Genomic DNA, 27590 nt, shown 5'->3' on the forward strand with positions numbered 1-27590 from the left:
CATGCTTGATCTATAGCTCATTACTTCCTTAACTTAATCCTTTAGATAACTCAGTGCAAAGCAGATTGAGAGTTTCTTAATTGTATGTTCCTTCTCTTACCTAATTTAGTCTCTTCTTTGAAAATAACACAGACCTAAAAGGAAATGCTTAATAATCCAGCCTCATTACTTTACAGTGTTTTCCACAAACAAGACAAATGTGTATCTTAATTCACAGTGATTGTGAAAACATGCACAAGGCCTGCATAGGCTCCAGTCAGACAGAAAACCCAGCATAGAAGGGGAAAGACATGGTTTCCCACCACTAGCTAAGTAAGAAGCAGTTGGCACCTGATAGCCGATGGAAGAAGGAGAGGCAGTTTCCTTTAAAGATGTGAGCCCCTGATAGGTAGACCACACACCAACACAATCAGACTCGACAGAAAAGGAGAAAATAAAAGTAATCTCCAAGTTGGGTGGAGGGTGGAGAGGGTGGTAAGGGGAGGAATTGGGGGGATGTGTTCAAATGTATGAAATTCTCAAAAAAACTGATAAAAATGTTGCAAAATGCTATTACTAGAATTTAAGGGGAAAAAACCCCTCAGAAATACTAGACTTATACATTGAAATTTGGAACAACAACATTTTTGCTCTTCTTATATCTTCTAATTTTTTTGTTTATGGAACACAGTCCCTCCTCATAAATTCATTCTGAAACTGATTCACTTAATTGCTGCTATCTCGACATTACCTGATAAATTTTATGTTCATATATTTAAAAATACTGTCAGCCTGGCTGCAGACAGGTCTGGAAGTTAGGAGGGCAGACAGAGGAGCTGGCCAAGAATAGTCACTTAGGCAACAGACATAATGAATTTCTAACAGCAGCAGTCTTGACAAAGAATGAATGCCTACTCTTTCTTGAATAACTCAAGAGAATATTTGCAACTCCTAGACGTTTGCAACTTCTAGACTGAATTCATGGCCATCAGGAAGCTTGTGCTGCAGTCAAGTAACCTTCCTGGAAGATCAGAGGACTTGTTCTTCTGAATCTTCCTTTGATTAACAAGCAGTTCAGCTAATAGCTCTCCAGTAAGACTCATGCCAATAGCATGGAGGGATGGAAACCTATTCTAAATATAAGCGATGTAAATGTCATATCCTGATCAATCTTTAGAAGTTAAATAATTTACTTGGCATTATACAAATGAAGCAATAAATTATGTTTCTATATGTTGGGCATCAACATTAAGTACATCTTTTCACTCTTAAGGTTTTAGTGAATGATTTTTTAAGTTGATAAAAAATTTAAATTAAAATAGTTTAGTTTTGTGTGTATGTGTGTGTGTGTGTGTGTGTGTGTTTGTTGTGACACATATATGCCATTCTAAGTATGCAGAGGTCAATGGACAGCCCTCATAAGTCAGTTCTCTTCTACCATTTGGGTGCTGGGATGGAACTCAGGTCGGCAAGCTTGAAGGCAAGAGCCTGTACCCAATGAGCCATCTAGCCAGACCTCAGGTGATAAAGTTTATTTCCTTTTTTTGTTCTGCTTAAATTTGTTTGAAAGCAAACTTGCAGATGACACATATTTTTATAATGTACAACATGATATTTTAAATATACACAATTGAATGATAAATTTAGCTAAATAAATGCATTACTTCACATAGTTGCATACATAATACACATTCATCTCAGGTTTCAAGAACACAGTTGTAGCTAGAGTTTTCCTGCCTGGCCCACAGTCAGGACAAATCTCTGTCACCCGCCAGTCCCACAGCTGCTCAGACCCAACCAAGTAAACACAGAGACTTATATTGCTTACAAACTGTATGGCTGTGCCAGGCTTCTTGTTAACTGTTCTTATAGCTTAACTTACTTCATTTCTATAAATCTATACCTTGCCACATAGCTCGTGGCTTACCAGCATCTTCACATGCTTCTTGTCCTGGCGGCAGCTGGCAGTGACTCTCTCCACCTTCCTGTTCTCTCCTTTCTCCTCTCTGTTAGTCCCGCCTATACTTCCTGCCTGGCTACTGGACAATCAGTGTTTTATTTATTGACCAATCAGAGCAATTTGACATACAGACTATCCCACAGCACACAGTATTTTTCCTTAGAGTGGCATCTCTGTATATGAATCTTTTGAAATTCATTGCCCTTACTGTGATTATTTACCCTCTGACCAGCATTTCTCCAGCTTCCCTCCATGCTTCTGGGAACCACATTTATATTCTATTTAACTTGTAGGAAAACCTAAAACTGGGGCTGGAGAGATGACTCAGTAGTTAATAGCACTTGTTCCTCCAGAGACCAGAGCTCAGTTCCCGGTACCTGCACTGGACAGCTCACAACTGCTCCAAGTTTTCTTGGAGATCTGATGCCTGCTTCTGGCCTCTGGGGCTGCCTACACACACACACACACACACACACACGCACACGAAGGGAAGTTGATAGATTCTTAATGACTTTGTAGACTTCATATTAAGTGAGTTCCTGTGCTGTGATGTCATCTGAAGTTTCAGTGGATTTTCCCCAGATTTCACCAACATTCATCCTGAGGCTCTAAGGTTTACTCTCTGTGATCCTCAATACTGAAATTAGATCTTTAGGACGGGATGTGCTCTGTAAAGAAAGCATTAGCCAATTGTATTCTTTCAAGTGATAAGTTAGAGAAAATATTATTGAATAAATTCTATAATTATTCTTAGGATATTCACACATGGTATTTTTATATGGCTTTTGGGAAATGATCAGACACATTTTTTTTTTTCACAATAACAACTCATTTGAGAATTTTGGTTTAGTTATCAGGAACTTAGCTTTTCAATGACCTCGCCAGGCAAAAGGAGAGCCAAATGTATCATTCAGTGATTAATTGAAACGAGGAGGACACTTAACTTTGTATGCCTCTGGATTCACCCTAAACTATCTGATTTTCTACCTCTCAAATATCCACCTGCTGCCATTACTATCATTAGGCATCTATATCAGAATTCCCCATGCCTTACCATCTCATAAGGGCAAGTCAAGATCCTGAATATTTTCTTCTGAACTATATGTTATTTTGCAAATAAAAATATGAACTTTAAATGGTATCTGGATAAAATGAATCGAAAATTTTTAATGTATTATAAGACAACTTTAGAAGTTCTAGAGAATGATGTAATTGTATTATGGTATATAATGATTTGAAAATCATTAGTCTATGGTGAATTATTCTTCTAACAATTCTGTTATCAGAGCTGAGCATCAGTTTGATTCTAAAGCTACAACTGAGCTGAAGCAACTTCTAGAACCCAGGGGACTGTCAATTATCTTTTAGTCATGCAGTCTTGGATAATTGCAAAGTAGGTAGATCACCTGGTACCCCATATGTTCAGGGTCCCCCAGAAAAGAGCTGGTGCCATTCTTTCTAATGAAGCTTGGGCTTTTTGCCCAATTGTCTAGGAATTAATTGTCTAGAAAACCTTTTATGATACTGAAGATATGGAAGTCTTTTGAAATCTTATCTGTGGGAGAGTTATTTTATAAAGGGATCGTGGCATTTATATCACACGGTTTCTCTTGTTACTAAAAAGAACATTGGGAAGATGGATATAGTAACTTTGGCTAAATATAAAGGAACTAAGGAGACAAGGATCTATTGTTGTAATTTGATAGAACTGTAGTTAATATTTAATTCCATTCACTTATGGAAACATGGAAGCTACCTGCCTGATCTGGAGCTCAGCAGTTATTATCTGCCTGGCTCTGTCCATAGGCTTGACCTGCAGAACATGATGTGTAGAAACTAGAAGCTTTTAAAAAAGAATAGTAGCAGCAAAACTTCCATCTGCAGCCCTAAGTAGGAATGCACTTCCACAGAACAGGCTTACAAGAATTATTTCCTTCCTGTATTTTCTAGTTGGTGTATTTGTCAGTGAATGTCTCCTTTTAAAAGTTAAGCAAAAATTCTTGACATTTTCCCTGTCTCAACCAAGATTTCCAATTCTGACATCCTTTCCTATAAATCCTTTAACATGTTTATAACAGCTGAGTTAAAGCCCTTGTCTGCTAATAAAAACAGCTAGAATGTTTAGAGGGTGTGTCTATTGATGGTCCCCTTTCCTCAGTTACGGATCAGATTTTCCAGTGTCTCTCATTGTTCCTTTGTATTTTGGACATGATGATTGGCAAACTATACAGAATCCTCTGTGTTTTATTTCTTTCCTAGAAGTTTTGAGTTTCCTTTTGTTAGACAGTTCATAGGTGGCACGTGGATGGCTAGTTTATAGCTAGAGTCTTAAGGTATAGCCTTTCTGGGCTTTTCCTGGGACGTCTGAGGTCCTTTTAAGTTCCTCTTACATGCCCAGGTCACTGATGGAATTTCTACCATCTATCTGATGCTTTCATTCTGCGTTGTCTTATATATGCAGCCATTTAGACAGTGGTTGAAAGCAAGAAAGGATGTTGATTTTTGTTCTTCCTTTCTGTAGGTTTTTCCTTTTCAGAATTTTCCTGGCAGCTTGACCTATTTCTCATTAGTTTATTGGGGCTACTGCTTTTTTTTTTTTTTTTTAAAGATTTATTTATTTATTTATTATGTATACAGCATGTTTGCCTGCAGGCCAGAAGAGGGCGCCAGATCTCATTACAGATGGTTGTGAGCCACCATGTGGTTACTGGGAATTGAACTCAGGACCTTTGGAAGAGCAGTTAGTGCTCTTAACAGCTGAGCCATCTCTCCAGCCCAAGGGGCTACTGCTTTTTATCTGATCTCTATGCCACTGGACTCCATGAAAAAGTAGGGAATATGCTCAGGGGGCAGTGAATAAATCTGTTGCTCTCTCTTTTGCTCCCCTTCGCCAAGCTTTGTGTCAACTCCAGCATATACTTTCTTTTATTCCATGTATTAAAATTGCTTTGAAATATTTTGCTCAAAGCTTATATTACTGGTGGGAGAGTTAATTTGATATAAGTAAGCTATTCTGCAAGCACTAGCAGAAAAATGTAAACTTTTAAAATTAAAGCATATTATCCATACATAAGCACAAAGAACCTAGATATACTTAATGCCACCCACATAATGCTTCTTTCTTCCTTTGAAGCTAGATTAGTTAACATTTATTAATTATGTTGTGCTAGGTAGAGTCCTGGAATTTTATATTAACTGAATTATGTTTTTAAAATTATCAAACATTTATGATAGAAAGTATAAATCATCCCAATATGCCAGCTAAGCAACTCCAATAACTACTAATACACAGCAGATCTTGTCCCCTCTTCCTCTGTTCAGGTTTTCTTCAGTTGCCTATAATACACACGATTCTGTGTGTAAATATACACACATAGTTTAGATGAAAATTTCTCATCTGGGCTGACAATGCTTTCTCCAAAAGCCAAAGACCTTCCAACATTAACAACAACAATACAATGCCAGACATAGAAGCCTTCTTTTTAGTTGTTGTCAGAATTTTCCAAAATATTTCTAAAACATAAAGCCTATTTCTATTGCCCTTAGTTGAGCCCAAGAGGTGGAAGATAAGTTCCTGTTGCTGAAGACACCATGCACGTCATACACAGGGCCCAGAGGCCTCTGAGATAGAACTGACTTGCATGCCTCCTCATGAAGTACCAGAAGGTGTTGTGCAATCTTCTAAAGGAGGAAATCAGCCAAAAATCCTACCCAGTTGTGATGCATATGAAGCACCACATCAACCACCATGGCATAATAATCCTGAGTGTGTAGTAGTGGTGTGCATATATTGGTGGAAACCTACAGCTCTCTAATTGGACTTAGGATCCACTCACTGTTCAGAACTAGGGAAGTCATGGGTCTTGGAGGACAACGTACAACCACTACTTTATTAAACTAGCATAATTTTTAAGTACATTCTAAGCATTTGCCCTTGCATCCACAGATAACTGTAGTCTTTACTGTTCATCAAGAAAACTTCTCAATGAAACAGATGGAGATCTTTACAGAAAACCACAACCACTCAAAATGCAGAGTCATGGTGCTGTGGAATGGTTTTTATGTCAAATTACTCTGACTGGTCAATAAATAAAACACTGATTGGCCAGTGGCTAGGTAGGAAGTATAGGCGGGACTAACAGAGAGGAGAAAAGAAAGAACAGGAAGGCGGAAGGAGTCACTGCCAGCTGCCACCATGACAAGCAGCATGTGAAGATGTCGGTAAGCCACAAACCACATGGCAAGGTATAGATTTATGGAAATGGATTAATTTAAGATATAAGAACAGTTAGCATGAAGCCTGCCATGGCCATACAGTTTGTAAGCAATATAAGTCTCTGTGCTTACTTGGTTGGGTCTGAGCGGTTGTGGGACCAGTGGTAGACAAAGAGTTGTCCTGACTGTGGGCAAGGCAGGAAAACTCTAGCTACAAATGGCGCCTAGTCCCAGTGGATGTATCTACAAAACACTCTCACACCTCAGGCTCAGAGAACATTGCAGAAGAGGAGTGGAAAAATTCTAAGAGCCACTGGGAGTTTGCTGTGAGACTATGTCTCCTAATAACAGTAGAAACTACACCCACAGAGTCTCACCAGCATGACTGCCTAAACATGAATTAACAAAGATGACACCAAATAGACACACCAAAGTGGACCAGGAAACACAAGACCTCAAGCCTACACAGAGAGCTACAGGAAACTAAAGAATGAAAGCTGGAGAATTAGTCCTTTTCAGGTAACAGCACCTCAACTGGTTATTCAATATCAGAAAGACGACCCTGAAAACATACCTACAAGTATGCATGCAGACTGAACAGGTTATATTTAGGAATTTATATGTATTTGCATATATGTGTGTGACAATAATTGATAAAGAGAGGCCATTCATTTGAAAGAGACAAGGAGACAAAGGAGGGTTATATAGGAGGGCTTGAAGGAGAAATGCTATAATCATATTATAACCCCCAACATAAAAGAGAAAAAGGGAGTGATTCCTTAATCTTATCTCATGTTTCTCTCTCTTAGTATTACAATGCTTTTCTTCCATATCTAAAAAAAAACTTGTAGATCATTTCCTTTTCCTTATAAATTATTTGTTAAAATAATTATTTGTTTATACTGTGTTTCTCTACACCATGGATCATTCTGATGACACCTTAAGGCTCTATTTATTACATTTCTCTGTTTTGTTGTTTTAGTTTATTTTCCATAAACCTAGAGAAATTGGGTACTCAGTGTAAATTTTTGTAGCATATTAATCTGAGTTGTGTATTTTTTCATTTGCATCACACCAGGAAACACATGATGCCTAATTGTTGTTCTCTTTGGGATGTCAAGGTTGGTAAGTGGGGTCAGCTGGTGTCACCCTTGTCATATATTGTAGAATTTCTCAAGAGCTCCTGATCTAAGTGTTCAGAATTCATTAGGAATCTTTGCCTACGGGTTTCCTAATTCATTATTGCCTCATTAATTATTCATTCATTTATTAAACATTTGTGCATTTCAAACACAGTGCTAAGCAAGTAATACAACAACAACAACAACAACAAAAATAAAACTAAAATGGTCCTTGAAGAACATCTTACACGTATCTATTGGCCCAGACTGTAGAACTAAATTCCTTTTATAAAAGGATGCCTCTGATTTAGAAGGCTAAGAAATAATACACATAATTTAGAGCTTTAAGGCTGAGGAAATATGGTTGGTGTATTTTGAGAATGTCATTATTGCTAGATGAACTGAATTCGAATCTGGACAAGAAGACCCTAAGTCATCATGTATGGGAGTAGAATTAGAGTCATTATTTTGTCTGAATCATTTTGCAATAAGATAATGCAATCTAAAAAAAACTATTTGTCATATCATATTACACTTTTTATTACCACGAATCTGTTTATAATTTGTCATGTTTGTTTCACAGAGAAATTTTCCCTTTAGTTGTTTTTATATAAATTAAACATTCATCAGACTCTCAAAATTTCAAATTCTAAAGTAATTTCTAAATTCACTACATACAGTTTATGAGTCTTAAGTGTGAACATTAGTTTAGTTAATGAGGCTTTTAAGAAGCCTACAAATTATGTTCTTAAAGTTTACTTAAGCTTTCTGAGATATCATTTTGTTTTGAGACAGCACTTCCTAAGCTGGCTTCAAACTTATTATGTAGCTTAGCTGAGAATGACTTTGAACTCCTGATCTTCCCGCTGCTACCTCTCTCCCTTGTGTTAGGATGAGAGACGTGTTCAGAAATTTGCTTTGTGTGGTAGGGATCAAACCCATGGCTCCCTGCATGCTAGGCAAACATGCCACCAACTGAGTTACATCCTCTACCTTGAAATTTGAGTTTCTGTGTGATGAACAACAAATCAGGGTCACCAGAGGAACATGGATATAACATCTCTAGAAGACAAGTTACGGTAATTTCATGCACCCCTTTCAATAGAAGTCCAGAGCACCTACTACTTACCTGACAATATTCTGGGTTCATCAGTGAATCAGGAACACAAACTTCTGCCTCTTCATGAGATTTGTATTCCAATGCCTAGGTATGTAGGCTTAAAAACTGAAGTTCAACAGATTAATACTCTTATCCTTGTTAAAGTTCCAAATGTTATCTGATATCATAATGTACTGAGGAAAATGATTTTTGTTATATACTTTCTGACACACAAAGAAATAGTTGAAATGACTATTTCAGAGTTAAGGAAACATGAGCCAGGCTTATGGCATGATGTATTTGGAATCCATTAGATTCTTTTCTACATCTAGATTGCACAATAGCATTCACTAGGTGTGCAAAAGAGTTTGGAAGTGATGTGATGTAAGACTGCTCTGAAAAGACCTCAAGGACAGGAAGAATTTGAGTCTTTTTGTAGTATAAACTGATATATATATACATATATATATACATATATATATATTAATATCCATAAGGAGCTTGGTTAATAGAAAATATAAGATGGCAATTGATATTACCTTTAGAATAAAGATAAAGTTTATAGGTCTCTAAGTTTATAGGTCTGTGTTAAAATGGACATTTGAGTATAACTGAGCCTCATTATCAACATTCATTAATCCTTTGTTTAAAAAAGATTTTACTGGGGCTGGGGAAATGGCTTGGTGGTGAAGAGCCCATGTTGCTCTTTCAGAGGACTGGGATTGGGTTTCTAGCACCCACATAGCCACATGGTGGCTAACAAATGTTTATAACTTGTGCACCAGAAGATCTGACAGAGTCTTCTGGTCTCTATGGGCATGGTACACAGTGATGCACAGTCATGCATGCAGACAAAATACAGATACACATAATAAATACATCTTTAAAAAGATCTTAATTTAAATTACGTGTATATGCATGTATGTCTATGTGTAGGTGTGTGCATGTGAGATCAGGTGTTGGTAGAGGCTTGAAGAGTGTATTAGATCTCTTAATGTGGCACTGGAGTTACAGGCAGTTGTGACTACCTGGCATGGGTGATGGGAACCAAACTTGGATCCTCTGCTTGAACAGTTTATGCTCTTAACTACTGGGGCCTCTCTCCATCTTCATACCATTCTTTTAGATGTTTTAAACCTGTGTGCTCCTGGCCCAATGTACAGAGGAATAGTGAGATTTTATTTTATTGGGTATAATTGGAAAGATTGATGCTCTATAGTCTATTATATATTACTGACCTTGAATAATCTACTCCTAAATCTTAGACACTATCCCAGATACTTAAATTTTAACTCAGTTCCAATATCCAATATGTATTTTCACATCTCTTGAACCTTATTGGTGTATTGGTATTCCTTTCACAGTGGTACCCTCACTCCATCATTTCCAAACATGACACATAGTTTTCAGGAGATGGGTAGGGCTAGGGCCATATGAGAGACCATTTAGTGCAAATTGGGAACAACTGGATTCTTTCACATTGTGATTCTGTTAGCCTTACACCGGGGGTTTACATGAATCTGTCTTATTTTAGAATAAAAGTGGACTAAAATTGACCTCTTTATAGAGTTGTGAGGATCAGAGATGGAGGATGTAATCTACTCATCTTGTTGTGTACTGGTCTCCCTTCTACAGCCCTGAGTCCTTACAGTAAAAAACAAACAAACAAACAAAAAAACAAAAAAACAAGGATCTAAAAATGTGAAAGCAAAATACTCCTATTTGTAATATGAGGCCTCAGAGAAGGCCCAGTAATTACTATTAATATTTCTGGTATTTTCAAATTAAATATTTAGCTTTAATCAAAGGAATGGGCCACACTGTGACATTTTTATATGTATTTGTCAATGTGTCTTCCTTGTTCTTAATTATCCTTCCACTGACTTCTACATCTTGCTGATCTTCTTCCCCTCAATGGAATTTTATTCAGCTGTAAGGAAAAATGATATCATGACATTTACAGGAAAATGGGTGGAACTGGAGATCATTATGTGAAATGAAATAAAGTAGACTGGGAATGACAAACACTTCATGTTTTCTCTCTTTCTCATGGAGCCAAGAATTACTGCTTTTCACTGTCTAGAGCAGACTTCCAGAAATGCCATCATGTGATCTGCCATTCACCTTTCATCCATAGCCAAATAAAATGAACTGTGAATATGCTCATCATGTTATTTATTAAGATTGTTTATGCATCATCAGATTTCCATTGCTATGAAAAATAGTTGAGACAAACATCTTAAAATAATGAAAGATTTATTTTAGCTTAACTTGTTTGGCTCAGTTGACTTAAGACCCGAGAGGAGGAAGTATCTCAGGCTGAAGCAGGTAACAACAACAACAAAAAGCAGCTTACCTATGGATACCAGAAAATGGGAAAAAGAGAGAGAGAGAAATAGTGTGATATTCAAGAGTATAAGTACAATCTTAAATAGAGCTATCATTCCAGCCAGAGAAAAAAAACCTTGAACATGAGCTTATTGGAAATATTTAAGATAAAATGTATTAACAGTTGATGTTTTCACTTTTAGATATTAAAAAGCAGCTGCAAATATTTTCTAATTATATATTCATTTATATATGCATTTAAGACAACTGTAAGACTATTCATAGCTATGAAAGTCAGTGTGCCTGCTGAAAATACTTTTTAGATGAATGAAATCCAGTTTGGCTATATACTTGACTCAAAAATATATCATCAGACAACATAGTATAATTTCATAATGGATTTTAGCATGTCATTCAAGAGTGTGTTGCTTAATCCTCATGAAATTGTGTATGTTCTATAGTTGTTCTTACTGTTGATTTATAGTTTTATTTCACAGTGATCAGAAGGAATAAAAGGAATTATTTTAATTTTCTTATCTTTATTGAAACTTGCATTATATGGTAGCATGTGATCTACTCCAGAGAAAGTTTCATGGGATGATGAGATCAGTGTATTTTTTTAGAGTTTGTGTAGAATGTTCTTTACATGACTGTTATGTCCATTTGATTTATGATGACATTTAACTTCAATGGTTTGCTAATTTTTTTCATGTGATCAGTCTACTGGTGAGAGTGGGGTATTAAAGTGAGTGACTCACTATTATTGTTTTGAGGTTTATCTTGACTCTATATATATTTGTTTCAGAAAGTTAGGTGTTTCTATGTTTGGTGCATGTATGTTCAGAATTATATTCTTGATGGATTGTTCACTTATCAGTAGGACATAAACCTTCTTTGTCTCTTCTGACTAGTGATGGTTTGAAGATTATTTTATCTTCTATTAGAATAGACAGACTTGCTTGTCTTCTGAGTCCATTTTCTTAGAGCAGTGGTTCTCAATCTGTGGGTTGTGACCCCATTGGGGGTGTTGAATGATTCTTTCACAGGGTTCACCTAAGACCATTGAAAAACACATATTTTCATTACAATTCATAACAGTAGAAAATTACAGTTATAAAGTAGCAATGAAAATATTTTATAGTTGGGGGTCACCACAACATGAGAAACTAAAGGGTTGCAGCATTAGGAAGATTGAGAACCACTGGCTTAGAGTACTATTTTATAATCTTTTATCCTAAGATGTTATCTATATTGGTGGTGATGGGTGTTTCTGGCAGGCAGAAAAAAAAAGATAGATTCTGTTTCTAATCCAATATGCTAGTCTGTTTCTTTTTATTCAGCAATTGAGATAATTACTATTCAGTTATAGAAAGATTTGTTTGAACTCATCCCAGCTTGTTGGTTTTGTGGTGTTTTCTTTTACTGTATTTTCTGTGTAACTGGCTTATTGGTTATGAATTCCTTTACTGTACTTTTATAGTAGAGTATTTTAATTTTTCATTCAGTTGTGACAGGTATTTTTGTTGAGTATAATAGTCTTGATTGACAGTTGTGATCTTTCAGAATTTGGAATACATCACTTCATCCCTCTTGCTTTAAATTTTTACATTGAGTAATCAGTTGTTATTCCAATCCCTCTATCTTTATCTGTGGTTTGGCCCTTCTCTCTTGCAGTTTAAATATACTTACTTTAGCTTGTGATTTTAGTGTCTTAATTATAATACAATGGTGAGATTTTTTTGTCCTCTCTACTCTGTGTTCTGTATGTCCTTTGTATCTGGATGGATATCTCTTTCCCTGGACTTGGGATTTTTTCTTTGATTTTATTGAAAATATAGTTTCTTTTGCATGGATTTGTTCTCCTTCTTTTATGCCTATATTTGATGGATTTAGACTTTTCACAGTTTCCCAAAATTCTTGCATGTTCTGTTCATATTTTTTTCTTAATTTATCACTGGCTTTTATTAAGTAATCCTCTTCCTCCACTTCCTCTTCAAATCCTGGTATTCTGTCCTCTGCATACTCCATTCTATTGATGAGGCTTTGCACTGAGAATTTTATTTGACTTGTTGAAATTTTCATTTCCAGCATAATTTCAGTTTGTTTTTTTTTCAGCACTTTTATGTCTTTATTAAATTCTATTTTCATATCCTGAAATCACTTCCTTATTTCATTTAGATGTTTGCTTTTGTTCCTTGGAACACTTTCATGTCCTCTTTGAATTCTCTGAACATATTTATATTCATTCTTTTGAATTCTTCCAATAAAATTTATTCTAAGTCAGTCCCATTAAGGACCCTTACTGTGATGTCTTTAACTTTTGGAAGCAACACATTGTTTAAAACTTTTTTTGTCAGTTTTTCTGCATTGAAACTTGTGCATTTGAAATTAATTTGTTGTTTGAGTTTCATTTGTTTATTTATTCATTGTTATTCAAGTTCCCTTTCTTTTTTCAAGAAATTGTTAACTATTCATTTTCTTAATTTGCAATAATAAGTTACCTACTAGTTATTGTTCTGGATCACCACATGGAATTAAACCATGAATGTGTGACATTTCTGCAGATGGCATTTTCCAATGATTCACTTTAAGGAGATATAGGTATTGTTTCTCATAATAATGTAGAAGGAAGATTCACCATGAAACTTTAGAAGCTTAATGGGAAGAGAGTCAGTCAACAAAGGGGAGAAAGGGCCTTCAAGGTCAGAGGCAACTTCTTGAAGGGGGTGGAAAATTATTCAAGAAGGCAGAGCAATGTCCCTGGAATTCAGTGTTTTCCTGTGGATGAAGGAGAACAAAGTGGCAAACAAATGTTTAAATAGACATTCATTTTTAGATTTGTATGCTCTCTAAAAACTTTTCTGTTAGTATCTAATATTTGACAGGGGTGGGAGTGTACCCATATTCCCACCTTGTAGAGTTTAAGAGTCCACTACTCTTTTGACTTCAAGAATGAACATGTGGCCCATGCTTGTTCAGGAGAAATACAGCATGTATCCAAGAAGTGATTCAAATGCAGCCTCATGGTTCTGGTTAGGTTAATTGAGAGAATAACTGGGTCTTTGTAAAAACAGTTTTTTCCCTGCTTTTATAATTTGGTGCTTGCCTATACAGAGCCGAATGGAAGAAAAGAAAAGAGCAATAGAGAAAGGCGGGGGGGGGGACAGAGGGAGGGGTGGAGTCCAGACATAATCCTTAGACTATTGTAAGGGCACTAGATAGTAAAAGGCAAATTTATTCTTTAAAATTAACCAGTATTCTTTTTAATCAAACCAAATACAAGTAAGAGTTCTTATTCACCAGTTTTTCAAGCAAGTGCATGGCAGAAATTTGCAAGAAAACAATATTTGGATGCCTGGGCCAGCAGAATTGGGGATAATGGTTATCTGCCAACAAAGGTCAATATGACCCATAAGCAAGAGATGAAGTTTGTTAACACAGAGAGAGTGGAACTGCAGAATGGGTTCTAGTCTGAAAATATTGGGGAGATAATTCTTTACAAAAGAATCACCCATTAATCAAAAAACTGTTATAACTGGGCCTGAGATTAGAGGTTTTTCTAATGAATTAGGGAGCTCTACATACCAGAAAACAAACTGGCATTGAAATGAATAAAGCAAAGAGCAGGCACACCTAATTTTTTTTTTCAGTGTTAAACTGGGTGTGGTGACACACGCTTTTTTTAAATTATTTTTTTAATTTTATAATTTAATTTAATTTTACATATCATCCACAGATTCCCCTGTCATCCCTCTTCCCACTGTCCCCCCACCCCCAACCTACCCCCTATTCCCATCTTCTCCAGGGCAAGGACTCCCCTGGGGATTCAGCTCAGCCTGGTAGATTCAGTCCAGGCAGGTCCAGTCCCCTCCTCCCAGGCTGAGCAATGTGTCCCTGCATAGGCCCCAGGCTCCAAAAAGCCAGCTCATGCACTAAGGACAACTGGTCCCCCTGCCTGGGGGCCTCCCAAACAGTTCAAGCTAATTGACTGTCTCACTTATCCAGAGGGCCTAATCCAGTTGGGGGCTCCTCAGCTATTAGTTCATAGTTCATGTGTTTCCACTAGTTTGGCTATTTGTCCCTGTGCTTTTTCTAATCATGGTCTCCATATCTTTCGCTCGTACAATCCCTCCTCTTTCTCGCTGATTGGACTCCCAGAATTCCACCTGGGTCCTGGCCATGGATCTCTGCATCTGCTTCCATCAGTCATTGGATGAGAGTTCTATCATGACAATTAGGGTGTTTGGCCATCTGATCACCAGAGTAGGTCAGTTCAGGCTTTCTCTTGACCACTGCCAGTAGTCAATTGCGGAGGTATCTTTGTGGATTTCTGGGGACCTGTCTAGCACTTTGCTTCTTCCTATTCCCATGGGGTCTTTATCATGGTATCTCTTTCCTTGTTCTCCTTTTCTGTTCTTGATCCAGCTGGGATCTCTCGCTCCCCTAAGCTCTCTTTCCCTCGACCCTTGCCCTTCATTACCCCACCCCCTCACATCCAGTTTGTTCATGTAGATCTCATCCATTCTCTGTCATTGGGCTATCCCTGTGTCTTTCTTAGGGTCCTGTTTTCAAGGTAGCCTTCCTGGAGTTGTGAGTAGCAGTCTAGTCATTCTTTGTTCCACATCTATTATCCTCCTATGAGTGAGTACATACCATGTTTGTCTTTCTGAGTCTAGGTTACCTCACTCAGGATGATTTTTTTTCTAGATCCATCCATTTGCCTGCAAACCTCATGATGTCATTGTTTTTCTCTGCTGAGTAGTATTCCATTGTGTATATATACCACATTTTATTTATTTATTCTTCAGTTGAAGGGCATCTAGGTTGTTTCTAAGTTCTGACTGTTATAAAAAATGCTTCTATGAACATAGCTGAGCATGTGTCTTTGTGGTATGATTGAGCATTCCTTGGGAATATGCCCAAGAGTGGTATAGCTGGGTCTTAGGGAGATGGATTCCCAATTTTCTAAGAAAGTGCCATATTGATTTCCAAAGTGGTTGTACAAGCTTGTATTCCCACCAACAGTGGAGGAGAGTTCCCCTTTTCCACATCCTTTCCAGCATATACTGTCTTCAGTGTTTTTGATCTTAGCCATTCTGACAGGTGTCGTTTTGATTTGCATTTCCCTTATGATTAGGGATGTTGAACAATTCCTTAAATGTCTTTCAGCCATTTGAGCTTCCTCTGTTGAGAATCCTCTGTTTAGCTCTATAGCCCATTTCTTAATTGAACTGTTGGGCATTTAGATGTCTAATTTCTTGAGTTCTTTATATATTCTGGATACCAGTCCTCTGTCAGATGTGGGGTTGGTGAAGATCTTTTCCCATTCTGTAGGCTGTTGCTTTGTCTTGTTGACCATGCCCTTTGCTCTACAAAAGCTTCTCAGTTTTAAGAGGTCCCATTGATTGATTGTTTCTCTCAGTGTCTGTGCTAATGGTGTTATATTTAGGAAGTGATCTCCTATGCCAATGTGTTCAAGATTACTTCCTACTTTCTCTTCTATCATGTTCAGAGTAACTGGATTTATATTGAGGTCTTTGATCCATTTGGACTTAAGTTTTGTGCATAGTGACAGATATGGATCTATTTGCAGCCTTCTACATGCTGACATCCAGTTATGCCAGCACCATTTGTTGAAGATGCTTTCTTTTTTCCATTGTACAGTTTTGGCTTCTTTGTCAAAAATTATATGTTCATAGGCGAAGCACACCTAATTGTTGAGCTCTCATTCTTTTTAGAAAGAGGTAGATTATTCTCAGAGCATAGGGCAAAAGAATTACATGCTTGTAAATACAAAACAGAAACAAAAATCTTTCCCACTCTTGAGAAATGTGTATTTGAAGTCAGAGAACAGGTAAGCAACTGATAGACAAGAGGACAGAATCCATTGGAGAGTGGGGACAAACATAGTTATTCCTGAAAGTCTAATGAGGTAGCAAATGTAGCATTAGGTTCAATAGCCTATAACCCTTTATGGTCTTATAGAGATTTTAGGTTCTTTCAAAAGGAGAAGAAAGAGTAAACCTTTTAATTGAAAATGATTTTATTATGTTTATTTTAATATGTTTATCTGTACAATCTATTACTATAAAATATGACATCACTATATACAGTCTATTTCTACATACATTATACACACAATATATATATATATATATATATATATATATATATATATATATATATATATATTTCATTTTAGAGAAGAGACCCACAAACTCAAAAGTTCTCAAGGCCCATAAAAGTCGTACTACTACCCTACCTTGGTGTGGTGATATTTTATTTCTGCACCCCAATAAAGCTTATCTGGGGATCAGAGGAAAAAGCCAGCCACTATATTAAACATAGAGGTCAGGCAGTGGTAGCACATGCCTTTAATCCGACACTGGGGAAGCAGAGATTCATCCGGATCTCTGTGAATTCAAGGCCACACTGGGAACAGAGCCAGATGTGGTGGCACATGCCTTTAATCCCAGTGCTAGTTAACTGTAGAGGTCTGGAGGTCTAGACAGACAGACAGGAAGTGACAGAGCTGGGCAGAAAGAGTAAGTGATGAAGCTGGGCAGAGAGAGGAAGTAAGATGGCAGGGCACAGACATATATATATATATATATATATATATATATATATATATATATATATATATGTATAAGTATATAGGCAATAGCTCTCTCTGGAGGCTGAGGAGTTGGTAAGATTGGCTGTGGCTTGTTCTGTTCTTCTGAACTCTCAGTTTTCACTCTAATATCTGGCTCTGGGTTTTTTGTTAATAAGACCATTTAGTAATTCTTCTTACACCTTGGCACTGTGACAAATAGATTTTTAGCAGAGGAGACATTTCTCTATTTTCTCCACTAAAAGGCTTCAAGAGTGGAGGGCTTTATCCAGACTCTCTTACAGCTAAGAGTGGCACATGTTCAGTTCTAGCTACTGGAATACAAGACACTCACTAAATAGTACATTCAAAAATCACTTTAAAGAGAAAATCAAGAGGACCTTCTAAGTTAAAAATGAAAAATTTTAAGCTCTCTGCCATGTAACTGGCTCAATGCTTTAGATGGGGTGGAGACAAAGGTTCTTAGAGGGAATGTTCAAAAAATAGCTTTACAGGGCTCGGGGTGTAGATCATAGCATTATGAGGCCCTAGTTATCTACACACACACACACACACACACACACACAGAAGAGAGAGAGAGAGAGAGAGAGAGAGAGAGAGAGAGAGAGAGAGAGAGAGAGAGAGAGAATCTATTTGCTTAGGGGAAACTTATATCCTACCTATAATCCCCTCCCCCTCACTCATGTGAGTATGTGAAAATGTAGATATGGACAGTTTAGCATATAGAGAGGAGAACAAGAAAGGGTAAATAAATATTAACAGATGAAAAAGGATGAAATCCAGGTAGTGGACACATGATTCTTGAAAGAGGAAATGATGCTAATTATTTTTATAGTTTTAACTCTGTTATTGTTTTGTCTGGTAGTGAATACATGCATAAAATAAAAATTTAATTAATAGTGAAAATGTAAAATCAATTGTGAAGCTCCACAGTTCTAGACTGGCTATTCTAATTGTATGAAATTTAATTGAGATGTATAGCCCTTGAGTCTGGCTAAATTTGCTAAATGTTTTTTGTTTGAAAGTTATTTTTCAATGAAGTTTCAATTATAAAATACCACATAATACTATTAATGATTTTGTTATTAAAATTGCAATTAAGAACAGAATGGTGTGTTGAATGTTAATATTAATTTTCCATTTCTAGATTAGTTCTTGGATTCAGAAAGTATTGGCTGCCGTAGTCTTCAAAATGGTCAGATAAGTCTTTCTAAATGATAGCATCCTTAGAAACAGCAGTAGCCAATCATAATGGGAGTCCTACAGACACTGGTAGGTTTCTTTAGAGGCAGGCAAGGTCTAAAATAATACCATTAATTGCCATAGAACTTTTAGAGAGGAATGAAGCCTTTGAGTATGAAGTTACAGGTACCTCTTTAGCAGTGGTTCTCAACTTTCCCAATGCTGCGACCCTTTAATACAGTTCCTCATGTTGCAGTGACCCTCAGTCATAAATTATTTTTTTGTTGTTACTTCATAATTATAATTTGTTAGTTATGAATTATAATGTAAATATAAGACATGTAGGGTATCTAATATTAGACCCCAAAGAGGTCATGACCTACAGGTTAAGAACCACTGTTCTATAATTTGTGAACTGGTACTTTTCAGAACATATATGGATATATATATATATAATCTATGCTCTCAAATATTTATCAATTTTGTGTGCTGAGGGAGCTTGGTTAATGGTGCTAGCATAGTGGGATGAACTGGTAATTGTTACATGAATCTTAAAAAGTCTTAATAATAAAAACAAACCCAGGAGCCAGATATTAGGATGAATGCTGGAAGATCAGAGAAGCAGAACAAGCCACAGCTTCCTCACCTCACCAGTTCCTCAGCCGATCCTGTTTCCTCAGACTGTAAGTCTCTGAGTCCTCATCCAAATGAATCTCAGCTGAACTGTTGCTCAAAAGCCTAAAAGCTTAACCAGCTCTAGTTCCTGGTTTTCATGCTTTATATACCTTTCTGCTTTCTGACATCACTTCCTGGGATTAAAGGCGTGTGTCATCATGCCTGGCTGTTTCCAGTGTGGCTTTGTACTCACAGAGATCTGGATGAATCTCTGCCTCCCAAGTGATAGGATTAAAGGCGTGTGTGCCACCATTTTCTGGTCTCTATTTCTATCTAGTGGCTGTTCTGTCCTCTGACCCCAGATAAGTTTATTAGGATGCACAATATATTGGGGGACACAATATAACACCACAGGTAATGACGAGACCATCCACTTTTATTCCCTGAAACCTAAAATCCTTGAAAACATTCCTAGATGGCTATGTTGTACCTGTATTATCACATCACCTTCCAATTGAATCTCGACTATCCAATCTCACTTTAATCTCATTCTATGCCAAACATGTTTTATGTTTCTTCAGTTCTTAAAAGCAATTTTTCTTTCTATTATTGTAAAATTAATTCCCCCCCATTAATCCCAGTGTAATTTTGTCTTTATGTATGTTTTCCTCTCCAGTCATTTTGTTTTTTTTTTTCAAAGTACTATAAACCACAATTTGTTTATATAGCTTAGAACCCCCTTCACAGTATTTAACTTCTATTTATGTTATATTGATTATCCTGGACTCAGTTCAAATTCCTTCTCTATTCTTGAAATCTTTTAGGTTACTGTGATGTCTTTTCTCCCTTGAGCTAGTAAAACTTTCTTCTTAATTTTATGTCTGCAAGCTTATCTAAGAATATTCTTTGAATAACTGCTTAGCATAGAATGATAAAGCTAATAAGAAAAGAATTGTCTTATGCTATTATTTGCTAGTGAAGATATGGTTTTTTAAGGAGAATCTATAACCACAATTTTACTAAACCAGCATAATCTCTAACAACAATCTATACCTTATACCCACAGATAAATGTAGTCCTCACCTGTCATCAAGAACACTTCTCTTTATAATAGTTAGAGGACTGTTTAGGAACATTATTTTAAGGTGTGTTACTTTTGTTTATGTTGCATTTGTTTAACTCTGTGAAGCTGTGGTACTGTGCCTGTCTAAAACACCTGATGGTCTAATAAAGAGCTGAATGGCTAATAGTGAGGCAGAAGAAAGGATAGGTGGGGCTGGCAGGCAGAGAGAATAAACAGAAGGAGAAATCTTGGAGCGAGAGAAGGCATCAGGGGCCAGCCACCCAGCTGCACAACCAGCAATGGAGTAGGAAAGAAAGGTATACAAAGATAGAGAAAGATAAACACCCAGAGGCAAAAGACAGATGGGATAATTTAAGAAAAGCTGATTAGAAACAAGCCAAGCTAAGGCTGAGCATTTATAATTAAGAATAAGCTTCTGCGTGTGATTTATTTGGAAGCTGGTTGGTGGGCCCCATAAAAAGAGCAAAAACAAACAACAACAGAGAACACTATGGAAAACCACAAGTACTAAAAATGCAGAGTTGTGGAACCCAGTCCTAATAGATACATATACAAAGCACTCCCACACCTAAGGCCCAGGAAACATTGTGGAAAAGGAGGCAGAAAGACTGAGAGCCAGCCAATCAGTGAGTTTGCTGTGAAATTGTGTCTTCTAGGAACATCACAAGTTACACCCATAAATTCTAACTAACATGACCAGCCAAATGTGAGCTAAACAAGATTGACACCAACGCACATGCTGAACTGGATGGGGCAAAACCCACAAGGCTTCAAATCTACACAAGGAACTATTGGCAACTGTGGAATGCTGAGAGCAAGAGAAGTGGTCCTTCCCAGGGAAAAGCACACCGACTGGTTGTCCAGTGCCAGGTGGTCAGCCTTGAATACATACGTTCAAGCAACATTGTACAGACTCAACAGGTTCGATGTAGGAATATATGTATGTGCAAATACATATATGAATGTAATAATATTTAGTGAAGAAAGAAGCCATGAATTTGAAGCATTTTGGGGAGAAGGGTTTGGAGAGCTGAAGCGAAAGGGAAGGGAGAAATGTTGTAATAATATTTTAATCTCAATAAAATGTTATTTGACTTCAAATGTGTGTACTTTGAATCTCCATAGCAGTGCAAACAACTTTCTGATTAGATTTTGTCTATCTCACGTTTCTTGGACATGCGTTCTACTGTGAATCATAACCCTGTGTCACAAACCTTTGGTAAATAACAGATGGAATCTGAGAATTCTATAAATCCTCAGGTCCTCCCGGGATCTGAGAGTTTAAGAGGATTTTAATTGTAATAAAACATGTTATTTGTCATTTTTATATTTATTTGAAATGGACCATGGAGTTTTCCAGGGATTAAATGGACAAACTGAGATGAGCATCTGAACGGTTTACTTCTATTAGCTAAATAATTAAGAAATGAGTAAAAATGTAAACAATACTTTTCTTACTAAATTTTTATTCATTTTGAGACCAGTGATTTTTTCATAAAATGTACTGCTAAAAGTAACATAGTTTACTCTGGTAACTTAAAAATGAATGAATATATATTTTCCTTTGTTTTAATTTAAATTATAGTTAACATTTACAGATGCATTATGTATCAACTAAAGATCTATTGAGTGTTTGGTAATTTCTAAGCATATGAAATCCTGAATGTAAACATGAGAGACCTCCTGGTTTTCAGGCAGAGCCTATGATTTGCTATGGACATTGATACAGAATGGCAACAATGGAGAAACCACTGCCTTCTATGGTTGAAAAGAAGTAGCGTTGCTCCAGACAGGATCCTCAAGAGTTTTCTTTTGAATGAGAAAGCAATATAGATGTAAAAATGTCTTATGTGCATGAAAATTAAGTTTAAATTTTGCAACATGCTTTTTTCCCCTGCTAAAGCCTGCATTCTAGTTGTTAAATGTCATACTGTATTTTAGTTATTTCTAAGAATTGAGTTTATATGAGAATTTGTCTAAAGTTGAAGTTCTTCATTACCATTTTTTGCTTCTCCTTAGGCTTCATGTCCTTTCTTTTATGTGCTTCTCACTTACACTAATTTGCTATTTCACAAGGTGAAACACAGCATTGTTTATTCCCAAATACAGACACAAATAATACCATTTGTTGAGCATATGGTATTAGTTTAGGATATTTTTAAATTCTCTATACAAATTAGCTTATTTAATACCTTAGAAATACTGTCATCTTATTGTTCCTGTTTCACAGATAAGAAAACCAAAGGATGTAGAGGTTGAATAGAGAGCTAAAGCTACTTAGTGAATAAATGAAAAACCTCATTCATCATCATACACAGCAATCCAGCTGTAGAGCAGCCTAGCAGACAATGACATCCATCAGCTTTTATAGGCATTTCTCTTCTTTCTTCAAAGAATAAAACAAGCCAGGTGCTATGACATATACTTTTAATTCTAGCATTTAAAATGCACTTTCAAATAAAAAAGTAAACTAACTCATAGACCTTAGAAATTGGTTTGTGATAAACAAAATCAATCAATTAATAATAAAATCTAACACATATATCAAATTGTTCAAATGCTTTCACACGTCACGATTTTCTTTCCCTTTTAAAAGGTCTTAAGAATATATTAGGGTTTCACTGAAGTCAGTTTATTTGGATATGTTATTGGGAAGTTATATTTTAAAAAATAATTATTGTGTATTTATCTCTTTTTATCTCTATAACTTATCATTTGGGACAAACTACTTATCAATAGGACATCAAGGTCTAATTTGTACCCAGCAGGATACTGATTCTGTGGTAGATCCTAAGTTTATTGATACAAACAGATGCCCCTAGAGTATTATTTGGGGTAAATGACTGTTAGACATTTTGTTCATATGCGTATATATGGCAACACCCAAGATTCCTCTTGGCCTTGATTTTTTTCTTTCAGCTCCCTGATTAACTTCTGTAGGTTGACATCCATGTTGCATGGCTACCAACATGAAAGAAAATACTTTTAACAGGTTAGGTAGAGATGATTAGAAGTTTTGTTATTTTATGTTATATTGTTTTATCACTCAAGTATTAAATGCTCATAAGGTGGGTCAAAATACTGCATGATACATAAAGAAAAATAACGATGCAAATCTGTTATTATTAATCAAAGATAACAACTGGCTATCATTTGAGCTATGTAGCACCAATTTTCAAGAATGATTTTGTGAATATGTGTCTAAAATAGGTAGATGACAGATGATAGCTATGTTTGTACATTTCAAACTTGTTTTATTTGACATCCTGGAATGCTTTATTATTCAACTTTCTATCTTAAATATATATCTTAACAAATAAATATACAATTATGTTACTTATATTGGAGAGGTTGCACTGCATAGGATTTGATCATAAACTCTGAAATTAGAGAGAACACGTGTGTGTGTGTGTGTGTGTGTGTGTGTGTGTGTGTGTGTGTGTGTGTGTGTATGTGTGTATGTGTGTGTGTGTAGGCAGGGGGCTGATATCCGATATCTTTGACTACTCTCCTCTTTATTTATTAAGGTAGATTCTGTCCCAGCCTGGAGCTTGCTGAATTGACAGCTTGCTAATGGGTAGTCAGGCTAGCCAACTTGCCCTGGGGAATTCCCTTTCTCTGTTTCCTGAACTCTGGGATTGCAGAGGGCTGCCATGCCTGCTTGGCTTTTTTGTGGATTCCAGAGATCCCAGTTTCAATACTCACGCTTGCTTAGCAAGTGCTTTGTATCACCATGCAGCGCAGTCTCACAATGTCCTCCCTAGGCAGCCCAGGCTTGCTTTCAACTTGAAATCCTCCTGCCTCAGCTTCCTAAGGGTTGGAATTACAAGTGGCATATTTCTGGGTAAAGATACATGCTGGTAACTATTTTACAAATTTTGTTTTTCTATTTTTGGAAATGTGGAAAGGATTTTTCATCTAGTTCTCTTTTATAAATGCTGTGGGCAACAGGAAGATATTATAGGAACTCAGCTGGTAATGGCAAAGTCACTACCTGGAGGGATCAAGGAATTCTTTCAGAGGAAGCCAAATTCCAAGGAGCTTTTGGTGTTACTTGGCTTGTTATATATCAGCTGTTTTTTGTTATGACAATTGAGTGTGCCTTTATAGTTTTTTAAAATTGATTTTTCCCTAAGAAGGGCTAACAGTGTGGACTGATCACTCTCTGGACATACACGTTCCAGGTATTTGGAGAACAGCCTCAGGAAAGGCTTCTTTCCCCCCAGCCCATCTGTTTCTCCCCTTTCAGCACTGGAATCAGATATCTCCCTTAGCCATTTTCAAGGACTAACAGAAATTATAGTCCACATGCTAGTCTCCTGATCTAAGGAAATTTTATAAGGAGACACTTCCTAGGTCAGGTGGATGTTAAGTAATAGCTTTACACAATTTAGCTCGGACTCTTTCTTACAGCCTTACTAACTTTATAAACCCCTAACTTCTTACCTAACCACTTCTCAGAAGGTAGACTGAGCACATAGATCCCCTTTTTCATATACTAACTGGTCATTAGCACTCAGTTGGCCTCCTCTTTTACCATTCCCATTTTGGATTGTAAAAGAAAGCCTGGTGGTCACTGCCTGAGGAAAATTCTTACCTACCTTTATGACCCCATAGAATTCAAGCCTGGTGATCTTGATCAACCAGGGGATTTCTATCGTTTGGGTTTATAACTAGACTCCTGTAAGACTTGGGGTGAGTTAGGAGGTACATAGACAACTGAGAGAACTGAGAGACGGAGAATGGAGAGGGAGAAGGAGGATTTGATCAGAGAGAATGTGTGGATGAGATGGAAGATGAGGAAGAGTCAGATGCGCAAGTACTAGCTGGGTAAGAACGAGATAAAAAGGACGTACATGAGGCAGAATTAAGATAAGAGAATTAAGATAGAACATAGAGGGTGCAATAGATGAATATAGAGAAAAATCAGGCAAGAAAGGAGCTAAAAGAGAATAAAAGCTTGTAGAGAGAGAACTGACACAGAATAATAAAGTATATGGACTAAGAAGTTTTGTGTACATAGATTCATTTCTTATCATCAAAGATTAATTATCAACTGGTTATAGATTCTTCCCAGACCCTGGGAAGGGACTATCGAGGACCTGGACCCCCATAGTCCCTGATATATAAACATTATCTTAAGATAATTGGGAAAATTTAGTCAGTAGCCACATTGGGTTTTTCTCTGCATTCTGACAACATTGCTCTTTCATCATGGTCTAGGCCTGAGAAAATAATACAATTTTACTTACAAATGTGAATGTGAACATTTGATGTTTCCATATTAAGAATCATCAGTCCTAATGAAAAACTTTATTTATAACATCATCAACAGGCTTTTCAGAAACACCCACAGTAGTTCCACATGAGACTGATAATTATAAATGAGGTTATAGGGTCACCATGGAATATTTTCCCAATTTCAAATTTTCTACTCCATTAAATTAAAATTTTTTAAAAACTTAAAAAATTCAGAAATTTCTACCTAGTCATTACTTAAACTTTTTGTTATTTTTATTTTCAAGGTAAATAAAATAAAAATTATAATTGTATAACTCCCGAGTGAACATTTTTCTAAATTTATCCATCAATTTGAATTATCATGTGACATGTAAATTTTTATTTATCTACAAGTGTTACTATATCTGCATATATTTATTACAATCTTTAGATTATTACCCCTGAAATGTGCTATTATACTTTTAAACCTCTTTACAGCACAAAGATAACACTAAAACATCTTTAAAAGAGGAATTGAAACAGACCTGGGAAAAGTATAAATCAAGCATTTCTTAACAAAATTTTACTGTTTTTCAAATCCTGAATTAGTAATATTTTATGTGCCTATAAGTTGCTATTATCAAAATCTTTTTGACATCCTAATGTAGTTGTAGAAAGCTTCCTAAAATGTTCTGTGTAAGGCAGATACCCTGAGTAATCAAGGCTGCCAATGTCTGCTCTGAAAATGAACTGAAGCCTGGAAGTTTAGAAACAAGGCAGAGGCATGAAACAGAGCAGGAGAGTGCTGTTTTAAAAGACCTGTGATAGCTTTGCCTTGTGAATGAGCACCACCCAGACATCATTTCCTGTGTGGGACAGACTCCAACCCTAACTTACAGCAGATTTAATATTATATAGCAATGCTACATGGACCAAGCTGTTCCGAAACCTGTATATGGTTCACAGCAGTTGGTACTGCTCCATACTTCAGCCACAGTGTGAGGATTGTATCAAGTATGCACTGTACCTTTAATGTTTTCACATCCTGATCAGTTACAGAGTGACTTTATTATATTCTTTTTGGCTTAGTTAAATCTTGATTTTCAGGTTATTTTACTCAAAGTGTTCAATGAACAGAATTTTGTTATGCTTCCCTGCTGGATTTTTTTTTCTCTTTTTTTTACCTCCTATTGTACAAATATTGTAATTCTATCTTTTTCTATTGAGATCTTTTAAGACAGGCTCTTTTTTGGTTACTATAGTGCACTCCATGCCTACTATAGTGATGGGCACATATACAATTTTCAACAGGACTGTATTTGTTTAATAAATGAGTGTTAAGAGAGCAAATTTTCAATGTTAATAAATAACCAGCAAAGCAAATAGGAAGCAAGTACACTGGTCCAGAGGAGATGGTAGGGTTTGTGATAGCTCCCTTAGAAAGGACAAATGAGGTGAAGGTGCCTTCCAAATCAAAGCAGAAGTCATAGTTGATTGACACGCAATTTCGTTTCTCCCTTAAGAAATAAGTAAAGCTGGAGCTCAGTGTTGTTTGTTTTTGCTCTTTTTGGGGGGCCGACTACCAGCTCCCAAATAAGTCACACACTGAGGCTTATTATCACATATAAATGCCTGGCTTTAGCTTGGCTTGCTTCTTGCCAGCTTTCTTAACTTTAAATTAGCTCATCTATCTTTTGCCTTTGGGCTTTCACCTTTCTCTAATTTTGTATACCAATGGTGAAATTATTAAGGCCACTCAACGTAGTTAAAAGGGAGGTTTATTTAGTGGTGTAACTTACAAATGAAGGGATAGGTAGGTTGCAGGGTCTGGGAAAGACGTAGCCAGTCCGGCGGTGTTCTCTGGAGAACTCTGCTCGGTCTACCTCCAGTGTCCAGGGTCTAGGAACCAAGAGAAGGCGGCACATCCGGATCTCGGGTCTTCAGGGCTCTCTCTTGACCCCACCTTGTAGGCGTGACAGTTACTGAAGCCTCAGTGGGGGGTGGAACTTCCAGACCAACGCTGGAATGGCTACCCACTACAATATATCTTTTATTATTTCTTACTCCATGGCTTATTGTGTAGCTGGGTGGCTGGACCCTGATATCTTCCTCCCTCTCTGGCTACTTCTTCCTTCCCAGATTTCTCCTTCTATATATTCTCTCTGCCTGCC

The 27590-nt window shown here is 36.7% G+C and overlaps 1 long non-coding RNA gene across 2 annotated transcripts in view; it reads left to right on the forward strand.

Annotated features, from left to right (window-relative positions):
* The window catches only part of LOC143268986 (uncharacterized), a 119965-nt gene that overhangs the window by 60725 nt on the left and 31650 nt on the right, over positions 1-27590 (forward strand). Inside the window, exon 4 of one of the 2 annotated variants that reach the window (XR_013045243.1) lies at positions 20856-21244. The exons of the other annotated variant lie outside the window; for it this stretch is intronic. This is a non-coding gene — a long non-coding RNA (uncharacterized LOC143268986). Of the gene's footprint in view, positions 1-20855; positions 21245-27590 lie in introns of those variants that run through there. 2 annotated transcript variants of the gene reach the window in all.

Source organism: Peromyscus maniculatus, chromosome 16 (assembly GCF_049852395.1).
Source record: "Peromyscus maniculatus bairdii isolate BWxNUB_F1_BW_parent chromosome 16, HU_Pman_BW_mat_3.1, whole genome shotgun sequence".
Classification (NCBI taxonomy): domain Eukaryota; kingdom Metazoa; phylum Chordata; class Mammalia; order Rodentia; family Cricetidae; genus Peromyscus; species Peromyscus maniculatus.